This window comes from Rhodnius prolixus, unplaced genomic scaffold (genome assembly GCF_049639745.1).
Source record: "Rhodnius prolixus isolate KJV_2025 unplaced genomic scaffold, Rpr scaffold_2, whole genome shotgun sequence".
Classification (NCBI taxonomy): Eukaryota; Metazoa; Arthropoda; class Insecta; order Hemiptera; family Reduviidae; genus Rhodnius; species Rhodnius prolixus.
The window spans coordinates 22,805,752-22,819,013 of record NW_027411592.1 but is presented as its reverse complement, the minus strand read 5'-3'; the positions used below and the strand labels follow the sequence as shown (position 1 = coordinate 22,819,013).

Sequence of the window (13,262 nt, the reverse complement as noted above, 5' to 3'; positions counted from 1 at the left end):
TTTTCAGCAACTTTTTTCTCAAAACCTATTAGATCTGGGTTGTTGCAAAAAATTACAGTCATAAAGGAGGATTTGCCCTTTATTTTAAAGAAAATTTGGGAATTTTATCTTTTATAGAAAAAGAGAAAAAAATTGTCAAAGTTGGGTGTTTTTCAACGTTACGCTTTTTCGTGCAGTTTTTGATGGTCAACCCTTATACAACTGTCCTACCGGACAGTTTTAATTTTCGAACAATAATCAATTCTGTGAGTTTTATTCTAACATTATTAATAGCACTTCCAAAACAGAAATATAAGCATTATTTTTTTTTAAAAAAATCTTCTAATTATATAAAATTTTAAAGCATTATTTTTTGTAAGAGAATTTTGAAGATAATTCTTACCAATCTCCATAATTTATAACTAACTACTGCAATTTGGGAATTGCTGTATTTAGTAGCTTCTAAATAATTGTTTACAGTTTTCTTAGCGATTGAATCTAAATTTGAAATAAATAATCGATTCTCAGTTATATTATAGAGCACTGTTTACTTGCAACTGGTCCAGATTTGCTGATCTTATATATGACTCACAAACCGGTATCTTAGCCGTACCAGAATTCAGGCTCTGCCAGCTAAAAACATTGCATCAAGTTAGCAGTTTGGAAGATCAAGTCCTTTACAAAGTATAAACTCACTGCTGCAATGACTTTTTTGTGAGACGGTGCTGGCCCCATAATTTACTTGGACGTAGAGTTTAATTATTGACTGATGGAGAGCCACCAATGGCTTGAAGTTATTGTACCAGTTACTCGATATACTTATAGCAGGAGCTATCCCATCTGCTGCTGTAAACTTTAATAATGTTTCAAAAACAATAACTAAATTTAGTGAGAGGAATTTAATCTTGTGGAATTATAGAAGAAATATAAGAAACAGCTTTTCGTATGTAGAAAATTAAATCGTCACTTGTCTGTAGAATATCAGAATAAAAAAAGATTTAGATGATATCATACTAAAGTTTCGCAGAAGCGGCTCGATGATACAATGACAGTTTATTAATGTTGCTAGGCGGTACACAATGCTTTTTCTCATCGGATTGAAGATACAAAATTTATATTTGTGATTAAAGTAACTGTAAAAGAGATATATCTGAACAGACATTCCTTCATTACTTTAGAAACGTACAACCACAGAACAGTTGTGATTATGATTATTTTAATAAACTTAATTCATTAAAAACTTGTTGGATAAGAAATAGCCAACATATATAAAATGAAATTTAAAGAAGTTTAAAATAACATATTTTGATTGTCAGAGCGGAAAAGTATACATACTATATAAATGAACTTTGAATGAATCTGTTCTCGTACGTCACCGAACGTGGACGGTGTCCATTTTAAAATAATGACATCAAAACTGAGGTAATATAGATTACCTAACGCAAACCCACGCTTTACGAAGAAGTTATCTTCAAAGGCCACTCCGACGATCCTGGTGGCATGTCGTTTCACGTATGTATGCCAGATTTCTGGGCCCGGTCGGCCTCACAGTATTCATTCTTATAGATGAGCTCTGATAAGGGCGTTTTAATTAAGGAGACATCTCTATAAGATGGATCTCAGGCCACAATATATTTATAAAGCTTGTGAGGCAGAGAAGGAAACACCCATCCATCTTAAAACGGATTGTTTAGGGTTTGAGAAGATTGCGTTTAGGTTTATGGGTCTAGAATAGGCTAACGATGGAGGAACGTAGACCGTTGCTCAAGATTCGACACACCACCTAGGCCCAGAGTGGCCTTTGGATAGTGCAGGGTTGCCCCCCCGCGGACGAATTTATCTATTCGCACCTCATGTCAAGGAGAGAATCAGCCATCCGGGCGTTTGTTCCCCACTCTTCATTAGTGAATCTAAACAGATTCACTAATGATTAAAAAACTGTTTTGTGAAAACGATGCATTTGTAATGCTTGTCCTTCTTACAGCATTAATGCCGCTCAATATTGCCTGAATTCAAACAATTCAAAATAATTGTTCATATCTTAAAAGTAGAAATCACCGCGGTCATACACACTTAAAAGACTTGCGTAACTTTTGCGCGAGAAACTTGATATAAAAAAGGTACCTTCCTGTTAGTAGGTAGATGTAATCCGCAGGAAACAGGAGATCATGGCACTGACATTGAGTACAGGGTGATGAACTTGCTTGCCGCCTTAAGCTGTGTGCTTAGTTTTTAATAAAATTTTTACCCTTAACTTCTAAGTCCTTTTTTTTCTTTTTTTGTACATTCAATAAATCGATAAAGTTTCAGGAGGTCAAAATGTTTTCCTTATATTATGCAACTGTTAATAATAAAAGTGTATCTTGATGAAACAAATTTCTATCTGATCTTTTTCAGAAACATATTTATTTTATTTATTTTTTTTGACTCGAAGAGGTCCAAAACTCCTTGTCATAAAGAGGCACTCTTACAGAAGACTCTTTCCAGATTGTAAGTGAAAATAACATCTACTTCTTCTATTTCTGACTTGCACTAATAAAAGTCTTAGTATTTATATATCAAATAGAACCGTTCACAATAAACTGAGTATTTAATTTTCCGTCACATCGCTTCATCTTTGAAGCGAAAAATTGTAGATAACTCATCATTGAATCATCCGTCTTAATCTTGAAACTTTTACACAATTCCCCTAGTCAGCTTCCACTTCGCCCCAGGGGTCTCTTGATGCACTACTGCGATGATAGTGGCATCTGCATTTAGCTCCCATAGGAGTTGTATTATTTTTTATCTCAAGACTATGATTGTACTTACGTATAGAATTTTAATGCCGCTGTTAAGTTCAAAATAATTTTTTTAAAAAGAGTACATAATTTACTAAGGAAGAAATGAGTTTATAACTAAGAAATATCGATAGTGGACTGAAATATGCTCATTGATCTGCGAACACAGAATGTGTTCATCTAGTTGTATGATTCTCACGTGGAAGTGAAACTCGACACCGCGGACGGATACAATTACAGCAATCTATGGTGAAAACCAACACGAGAGCTCAATTGTTATTCAGTGCCTATGACCATTTGTTTCCAAAAAATGTTGCCTTCTCAGTTTTTACTTATTTACCTTGTTAAAATAGGCAGTCACATATTTCTACTTAGAGATAAGGCCGGTTTTTTTTTTTTCTAGTTTTTGGGAGGTCTTTTCTTGAAATTACGAATCTGAAAATGCGATACGTTTCTTTATTTTGATGTAAACAATAACAATTTATTATTTTAGACTAGTATATGAGACAGAAATGAGATAATGAATGACTAGAGTCACTTATAGTTACTAATTTCAGAACAGCCTAAGAAGCAATCTCAGTGTTTCTTTAAACTAAAATAGTTCATTGATAGTTGAGAAGTCTGGTTTAATGACCCAACAACACAATCTTTTTACTTTACTCCGCATTTTAATAGAAAAAAAATCACTTAATATTTTTTTTAATCAATGTCAAAGTTTTGTGGCACCATAATTCATTTTTTAAAATTCAAATGTGTTATCTACAAAACTGAATAAAACTATTTAGTGGATTTGCACTGTCAGTTATATAATTTTTCTTAAAATGATTTTTTTTTTTAAGCATTCGATGGTGGTTAGTTTGTCGTACGTAAGAATCGACAACTTGTCTGTTAGTACTTTTTACTAAAAACGCATTTTATGGTGAGTCTATCGTCTTATTTATCTTTTAAACTAAAATAATTTTTGCTGGATCAGAATTATGTATTTTTTTTTAAATTAAAGTATATTCTGATTCTATGAACATTTTTCCCAAGATTGCAAACTAAAATGAAATCGTTCATTAAATTAATTGTTCGTAAATAGAGCAAGTGAAGGTGGATAAAAGTTTTCACAGATTTACCTGGAAAAGAAGTTAACGCTTCTGATTTTCTAATTTTATGAAAGAATTTTCCAACTTAGTATTAATTGTTTAAGGTTATATTTAAAGAAATATTCCTTGACATGAACGTGAGAACATTAATAATACCTTCTTAAAAATGGCATATTGTGTTTTCCAAAATAGATCTCGGCTTATCTCATTTATTGTCAAATCAAAGTCTTCTGGTCACATCATTAGTAGGTACTGGATTTTTATTATTATTATTTTAATTTAAAGGGCGTCAATGTCCAATCATTGGCTCCCGGAGCTTTTTCAGTACACTGCATGGCCTCCGGTTAGTGTTCTCTCGTTACAGACAACCGGAAAGTGAAATGTAGGTAACTCTTAGCAAGAGAAAATCTAAAAGTGAACAGCTGGAACCGAATCCGAGATTTCTGTGTGGAAATCCAGTACTCTAACCACACAGCAAATACCTTCCCTTATTTTTCTTTTATATTTTGACATTTTAAGAATATTTTATAGTTTTTGATATTGAAATTTTCTTTCAACCCGCCCTACATCCACTTTATCGACCGTTCAATTATTAAAAAGAACATTTAAAAACTTAAATTCATGGAAGAATATTGAAGGAAACCATTGATGTGCCAACTACGAGTATAGTTAAATAATTTTTAGTTTTGATATTAAAAAATGGGGAGTCAAATTTAATACTCAAAAATTCGAACAGATAACTTTTACTCTGCGTCGTAATTCTTGTCCCTCTATAAGTTTCAACTCAATTCCTCTTCCTTCTGCTAATTTAGTTCGCTACCTTGGGATGTACATCGACAAAAGATTAACGCGGAATCCGCACACTAAACTGAAAAGACTCGAACTCAACCGACGAAACAAATTATTGTTACGACTAATTGGCAGACAATCTAAGCTGCCACTGGAACATAAAAGACTAATATACAACTGCGTACTCAAACCGATTTGGACTTACGGACTCGAACTGTGGGGTTCAGCCAAACATTCTAATTCAAAAAAGATCCAGTCCTTCCAATCCAAAATGCTCCGTCAGATTACTAATTCTCCAATTTTATGTCTCTAACTCCACCCTCCATAACGATCTCAAAATCCCATACGTAACTGACGAATCTAAATCTAAATACAGAAAATTCTTTGACTCTCTTCCACTCTGTACCAATCCTCTTGTTCGAAATCTTGCCTCCAAAACAATTCCAGATCGTCCTTCACGACGATTGAAACGCTGTTGGCCTCGTGACCAGCTCCAGTAGTGCAAGAAACTCCAGCGAGAGTGTTGCCGGTGGGCAGCTTCTCTCCTCAAGCTGATCCTGTCATGAAGTGTTCTTTTATTGTATTCACTCATTACATTTTATTCTTTGTAGATTGTGAATAGCCAATAAATTAAAAAAAAAAAAAAGTTTTGATATTACCTATCGTAATCGATACGAAATTTAGGTCACTTAAAAATTTAGTCCTTGGCTTTTAACATTTTTTGAAATAGGTTAAAACAAATTGTAACAAGACCGTAAACAATTACATTAAATGGGAATTATTATAATGTAACATAACTTTGCGCATGATTTTTTTCTTAAAGGTCGTTTTAAAAAATGAATATAATGTTTAATTTGGATTAAAAAGCATACTGCAGAAATGATCTAAATACCACTAAATTTAGTTAATAACCGTTCTTCCACTTTCCCCGAGGACTGCATTGTATGTTCACTTAGATCGGACAGATAATTGCTCATTGTGTGACCTAAATCAGCGTGGGCGTATGGAAAACTACCTTTAAAGTATTTCGAAGTTGATAATCTTATCGAAGCTGAAGTCAATAAATTAATGGAAATTCTAATTTATCATCAGACTTTCTAATTTTTGATGTGGCTAATCTTGGACGGAATATCTTGGAGAGAAATAGGAACAAGTTATTACTCTTTTTATGTTCGTTTGTTAATTAAATATTTTTAATGACATGTGGTACAGTTCACATTGTAAAGTTCAAAACTCTCAAGCACCAGAAGAGGAAATATTAGTGAAAAAGACATGGAACAACTGAGACATTTAAATTTCTAAAGAAGCAAAATAAGTGAGGCGCCATGGTATCCGAGCGGTTAGAGGCTAGGAATATATGAGCAATACTACCGCATAGATCAGGGGTCGGCAACCCGCGGCTCGCGAGCCCATGCGGCTCTTTTATCCAAATTGTGTGGCTCTTCAGCCCGTCCAAAATATATAGTATATTTTAATTTTATTGAAACAAATAAAAATTTCATTTCTTAAAGATATTTTTTCAAAAAGAATTTTAAATGAGATTTGGTTTGAAATTGAATAGAATTATATTAAAATAAAGTACGTACTTATATATTACTTTCATTCAAACACAGGTTTAGTTATTATTTATTAAATTGCAATATGTAAAAATAAATGTATACAAAATTAATATGTTATTGAATATCATAAAATCATAATTTGTGAATACAGGTGATCTACAGAGTTCTTTACACTATCATCCCTGCGGCTCTTGGTAAGATTTATTAAAATTATAAGGAAAAATGGCTCTCTACTTGAAATAGGTTGCCGACCCCTGGCATAGATGTATTGTGGTGCAGGACAGGGTTCGATTCCCGGTCTAGGATTTTGACCTTGTTTTTTTTTTTTAACGGTTAATATGAGAATTTAATAGTAAAATAAGTTTGATAGTCTCCTCCGTCTACCACTTAATTCGGTAGTTGGGCACAAAACCTGCCTGAAAAAATTGGCATTTCTTTACTTTACATTTTTAAATTTTCGAATCAAGAAAGGTGAGAAAGTGATACTTTTAAGTGGTAGCCAGAAATGCAGTTTTTTATTTTCTCATTACATTGCATCGCCAGACAACACAGTTCCGTTGTGCACTATATGCAAACAGACTTTCGCATGGACATATGCCTCCTTCAACGTCTGGGACACTCTTTTTCACACTAGCCTGAAGGAGAAATATTTTCGATCCTCCACTAATGCATGCAGAGAGTATGAGATGTAAAGGAATATGAGTGATGTGGTGGATTCGCTAAACCCAAGTAGCTGTAAGCGACAACTTCCTTTGCGGGCCCCATAAATGGGATGAACTTGTATGTGTTTAGGGATGCCAGTGTTGTTCCTGAAGAAGTAGCACCTTGTGTGATAATAAAAGCCTCATTTAGCTTGTGTCACAACTTTACGCACTCTAAGAAAACAACTACATTCACAATGGTCACTATAATAATTAAATCCGTTTCTTGCGGTAAAAAGCGGAAAAATGAATTATTATTAAATGAGAAAATTTTGTTTTCCTTGATGGTCAATTTTGATTAAGTCTGCCAAGAAGATTGCTTATAGTAGATACTTCAATTTGACAAGAGTAGCTGGCTCAGTCCTATAGTCGTAGAATTCTTTGAGATTGTAATTATTGCTAATGTATTTAGGTTCTAGGATGGTGCACAATAAAGGTCGATTATTGCATAATGCTCATTAAAAAAGAAAATTACATTTAACCCCCAGCCTGTATAAAACGTTTGATTATAATTTATTTTGTCTACTACACACATAATGTCCATGGCCGTAACTTAGAGGTCATGGACTAACCAACCCCAACTGGCATGACAACTGGTACAGACTTGGTCTAAGATTACAAAACTATCAAGTGAGTCATTCTGCTAAGTTAGGCGCCCTACTATACAATTAATCCCTTTTTTTGAAATTCAAAACATATTCCTCTATATTCTCAAATTGAAAGATGAGTTAGTAACGGAAATTCTAATATTTTTAATTCCATTTATTGCCTTTAAACGCGTCATTATTCTTAATATTTTGTTTGTTTATAGTTAAAAAACTCTAAAAGAATCTACTATTTAATATTATTTGTTTTAAAATGAGGAAGTGACTCTTTCATAATCTAATACTGATTCCAGTTAAACTTCTTGTTTTGTTATAATAGAATGAAGAATACTTGAGTCACCACAAGAAACAACACACATTGGAATACAAAACTGAACATTTAACTTAATGTAACTGAAACGGAAACATAAGTGAAACCACAATCTTTACTACAAACTGATTAATCTACCTATGAAATTGGTCAGGAATACAATATACATGCACGCAACGACGGATATAATAAAAAAATTAATGATGTAAATTAATTGACTTACTTATTTCCTGTCATAGTGCAAAAAATGCATTTTACGTCACTAATCAGTTATAAAAAAAGTGAGCTTATTTGGACAAAACTAAGAAATGAGTAAAGCTACATTGATTTCTGCAGGAGAAAATAATTCTGTAAACATTTTGAGTTTTAAATAACTCAAGCGTAAAGGAAACTGTTTAAACATAACAATTCTTTGGCTGAGTAAACTGCAAATTCGAGTACCTTCAAAACTTCTAAAAGTACGAGTATTCATTAAATTTGTTAGATCTTTTCAATTAGTTTTGTTATGGTTTTAGATTATTGCAGGAAATCATTGTCTTTACGTTCATTTTTCATTCCATGAAAGAACAGACCTTGAAGAATCAGAACAGTGAAATCCAATTCTCCAACACCATATTCTCTTGGTACTTCCGTAACACCAATTTTAACCATTTTTCTGAAATCCTAACAAATTTTTTTCTTCTCTTTCTTCACCTGTTGGGTACTTGCTCATCTATACTTGTAACTATTATTCTCAACCATTGCTGTATCTTTTTTTGCACCATCTGGATTTCCCTTTACTAGCAAATATAACTTTACCTAAAAACCAAAACAAAAACTTTTCGTTAGAATTCTATCTCGGCAGCAGTCTCAAAATGATTCCAACAAACACAACAGTTCTTCCGCAACTTCTTCGTTGTACGTTGAGGAGACATAAGTGAGAACTACAATAATACCGTAAAGAAACAAGAAAACTTCTATAATTGAATTTTTAATTTCAGAATTTAAAGTTTATGTAGTTTTTATTATCTGTTCCGCCGCTGGTTTCTGTACCATGGCAGCTGTCTTTAAGTTAATGATATTTTTAAAGTTTGTATTTTTGTTTTATATTAAAGCATTAATCTGAGATTTTTATATTAATCTCACATTGTACACACATCCCTTTCATCTGGAAATGAGACAGTTAATTGTTCAAATGCAGTTCTTATATTGAATATTTGAACAAAGAACCAGGAAATATCGGGTCTGGGCTTTAACTTGCTGGCAATAACAGTCTCGAACACTTGCACTAAGCCAATGCTGCTGAACCTCCGAACGACTCTCTGGAAAATACTATTGCTTTTAGGGGAGTATATAACAGACTTGATTTTTTGTTAATGTTTTGGTTTTTTCAATGTCCTTATTCTTCTAGTCTCATGATTGGGAAGCGCTGCAGATGGAGTTATTAGTCTCTTGAGGGGCTTCTTTTGCCCTTCTTTCAGTTCACTAGAACTAGAAGATAAAATAAGACAGAGCGATATAGTTGAAAAAGGTAATCTAACGAGTTTTAGAAACATAAGCAGTAAGTATATGTTTGGCACATTGTAAGAAAAAATGAAAATTACCGAGGCGTAATATAACTATAGCACAGCTGGTATCAAACTAGTCATGAGCAGCTATTCTTGGAAAGTAAAACAGCATTTTATTTTTAAAAATGTAATTTGGTTGTTGAGAGATTTCTGAGAAAGTGGTTTAAACAAGAACTATACCTGTATGTGAAATGGTGGGTAGCGACTCAAGGACGAACATGTACTTATGCCCACTGAACTGTATCTGGCCTTGTTACTTCGTCCTTACAATATCTCTTTCCTTCTAGCTTAAATTATCGATTTACTTGCACTTACGATTTGTATACGTCAAAGCACGCTTCTTTGCTGACCAGTTTCCGATTTCCAACCTTCTTCTTAGATCGATTCATAAAGTTCTTTGGAGAGTTTGTCTTGCACTTCGTACATATTTTGGTAAATGTGATTAAGGACAGAATTGTTTTAGGGAATGTAAAGACTACGATGTCGTAATGTGCCAATATAGTGTCACAAGATCAATTTTTCTAAAATGGCGGATTTTTTAGTTTTATCTTGATTAATGGAGATATCACTTACAAGAAAATCTTCAACATTTATTTGGTTTTAGTTTTCTGTGGAAATTGGCTTTAAAGATGTAATGCAGAGTTAACTTTTGCTCCAAAATGTCATTTTAGCATAATTTAGTGGTTTACAAACAGTTGAATTTTTGTATGAATAATATTATGTGAAAAGAAAATCTTGAAAATTTTAGTTAGCAAAAGTCGGGTAAGATTGTTCGTACCAGAATATTTCTATTATTTTTATTTTGTCTTAATCACTATTAATTTAAAATGAAGTAAAGACAGATCTAAATAACGTCACAATTGGCGAATCATAAATCACTATTGTAAGACATTAAATTTTCGGATAAATTGCCAAACAAAACTAAGATTTAAAATCGTGGAAGTATAATTGCGATAATGAAAGATAAGCCCTGCTGGGCGGCGTGCATCACTAAATCTGGCGACCAAACTCGCGTCCGTTGTGTGCGTGGTATTCTGCTCATTGTAGAGTAGGAGACATCGATCGCCTCAGAAAATCTATGAAGCTCGCTATATGATGTATCAGGCGAATAGAAGTTAACAAGGGCAGCTTGCCAACTCGCAATGAAATCTAATTGATCAACTTTTTATTTTATAGACGTTTTATAAAAATTAATTAATTGGAAAAATATTTGTTTAATTGTTCACAAATTAATTAGGATTTTTTTTATTTTATTTACATTCATCAAAAATTATTTAATTTACAACTTTAGTACTGTTAAAATTAATAAAATCCTAGCAATAATAATAATTGCATGTAAATATTTTTAAAATGTGTATCTTTTTGAATTTTTCGAGTTCTAAATATTAGTATCCAAAATATGTGGCTTGCCGATTATCAGCATTATAATTGGGTTTGACTAAATGTAGTCATCATGATGAGGTAAGCTCAAAAACCTTTTATGAATTCAAAAATGAATTTTCTTTCTCCAAAATGAGTTCATTGACAGCTATCAAATCCAATTTCCCTCCTTCAATCGGTTTTTCTAAAAAATTTTTGAATTTCATTAAACGTTCTATTTCTTATTGATATTGATTGTTCATTTGCTTTTTTTTTTTTTTTTTATCGCAGATTCAGTTAGGTCGAGAATATTATTATAGGAAAGGGATAAGCACAATGGTTAGCGAACTGGATTCCCAAGTGAAGATTCTGGGTTCGAATCCGGCTGCTGGCTCTGAAGTTTTTTTCTTCCTAGAATCTTCTTATAGCTCACTACCCGGTGATGGACAGTTTTATAACGAGAGACTCTGTCCAGAGATTGGGAGTACGCTAAAAAAACTCTGGGCGTTGAATGTTTGACGTAACTTAAATTAACAACCAGAAAGTTAATAAGATAACGGAACGTATTATAGACACAACTTCCAGTCAGGTACCTGGCATAAAGTGCACCCCATACAGGCTAACTAGTCTAAATTATGGAAACATAGAAATAATGTTCATTAAAAGGGGAAGTTATATCCAGCTACATAGAAAGAACTGGCCAGAAACTACAGGGTAACCAGATTGCTTAGACCAGCTAGCCGCCACAGCGTACTGTCAGTTTCAGGGAATCCAAGTAGACAAGTTACCAGCGCATTTCAGGAAGAACATATCTCTAATGTCTGCTATTACACTGCCAAGTTCAGTCAAAGACTTGCTCAGTGTTTTTAGTAAAAAAAAAAAAAAGTAATGATAAAATACTAGAGTCATCCGGTTAAAGTAGTGGGCAGAGGTCGTTACATCCAGAGAAAATGTATGTGACACAATGTGTAAGGAGGGCCAAAAGTCAGGCTCCAACTGGAACAGGCATTCCATGTGAAAATACCCATGCACAACCATTTCTCTGCTAACAGATTTAGGTCCCACAACAGAGCAAATTTTTCGTTGGAATTAGCTTTTATTGACAATATTTGTTAAATTTTTTCGTAGAACAGATGATCACGTTTAGACAGTCGCCGTCGCCATGGAGACTTAACAGCCTGCTAGTAGTTGCCCAAAAAGTTTGCGGAAGTTTGGGTAGTTAAGCGGCTCTAACTAGTTCGGTATTGCGGAAATAAGGTTTATGTAGTTTTTGAAAAGTAGATTTGAAGTAAATGACCTAATGAATTACAATAACTTTGATTTTGCTAAAAAAAATACTCTCTTATAAATAATTAACATAATTTATACCCCTTTCCGTCTTTTATAACTCAGCAGCATTTTACTTATAGCTGCATTTCAACAATTTGTTTACTATGAATAATTACTGCTATAGTATTATTTATTATACGTTATTAATATTAAATCATTTTGTAAAGTGGGAGGTTATGTACGTGCCTATAAATTATAATAATACACAAGTGGGATGTAACTGAAACTGCATTGCCATTTCATTTTACTTTCTGCTGGTCCAATCTCATTTTTATCCGCACTTGGCGAAATAATGGCAACACAGTCATGCAATTTTGTTCTTTCATTGTTACATATTGGTGCGGTCACCTTCTTCGCCTTCGACTCTGTATTAAAACCAAGTTGCAGAACATTTAGTATTACTACTTAAGTCAAGTTCATTTAATCATAGTTTATTTAATTGGCAAACGGAAAGGATATTAAAGTTACACGCTAGCCCACAATCCTAAAATGAACTTATTTATGTTTATTTTATTTATAGACTCCATATTAAGTGCTTGAGATGCTGCTCCTAAATTCGTCTCTTATCACCGCCTAGTATACTTACCACCAGAAACTGTCCCTCTACTATCCACCAAGCTCACCCGGTACATACTATCGCCATCTCTCTTGATTTTTCGACAAAGTATGGCATCAAGAGCTTTTGGCTAAGCTCAAATATGTACTTCTCAGCACCTATTACTTTATCCTTAAGTGCTCCAATCAGATCGCCTCTATCAAACTATCCAAGGCCTTTCTCCTCTCTTATTTATTCAATCCTCGCAAGAGTTTCTTGAGAGAGTATTCTCGCTCCACTTCTCTACCCCTCTATACGGCTGGTCATCATCTACAACCCAACACTTCAATTTATTCGTATGCAGATGATATGGCCAGTCTATTCCATAAATCAAATCCCGTAAATCCATCCAGTTTCATTTTCATAACACTGGTTTCGCAAATGGAGTGTAAGGGTCAACGTGGAAGTTATAGTTCTTTTTCTTCTTCGATAGATATCCAGCTAAACAAAATTAATTTCGGAAATACAATTTTTTAAATATTTAAAATCTTAACAAATCTTTTTCTTACAGCCAATCTAAAAATAAAGACGTTTAAATGAAAGTATATAAACGAAGAATATCCGGAAATGTACTTGCAATGAAAACTATACAACTTGCAACTAGTAATAAAGTACTCTTTT

At 33.3% G+C, this 13,262-nt stretch overlaps 1 protein-coding gene and 1 long non-coding RNA gene across 8 annotated transcripts in view; one reads left to right on the top strand and one right to left on the bottom strand.

Annotated features, from left to right (window-relative positions):
• Shrm (shroom) overlaps positions 1-13,262 on the top strand; it is a 689,404-nt gene that overhangs the window by 14,522 nt on the left and 661,620 nt on the right. The gene's annotated exons all lie outside the window — the stretch shown is intronic.
• The window catches only part of LOC141449287 (uncharacterized), a 239,914-nt gene continuing 237,181 nt past the window's right edge, over positions 10,530-13,262 (bottom strand). For 4 of the 5 annotated variants that reach the window (XR_012455429.1, XR_012455432.1, XR_012455431.1 and 1 more), the window contains one exon: positions 10,973-13,082. This is a non-coding gene — a long non-coding RNA (uncharacterized lncRNA). Of the gene's footprint in view, positions 10,923-10,972; positions 13,083-13,262 lie in introns of those variants that run through there. The other variant, XR_012455430.1, reaches the window with a different exon arrangement.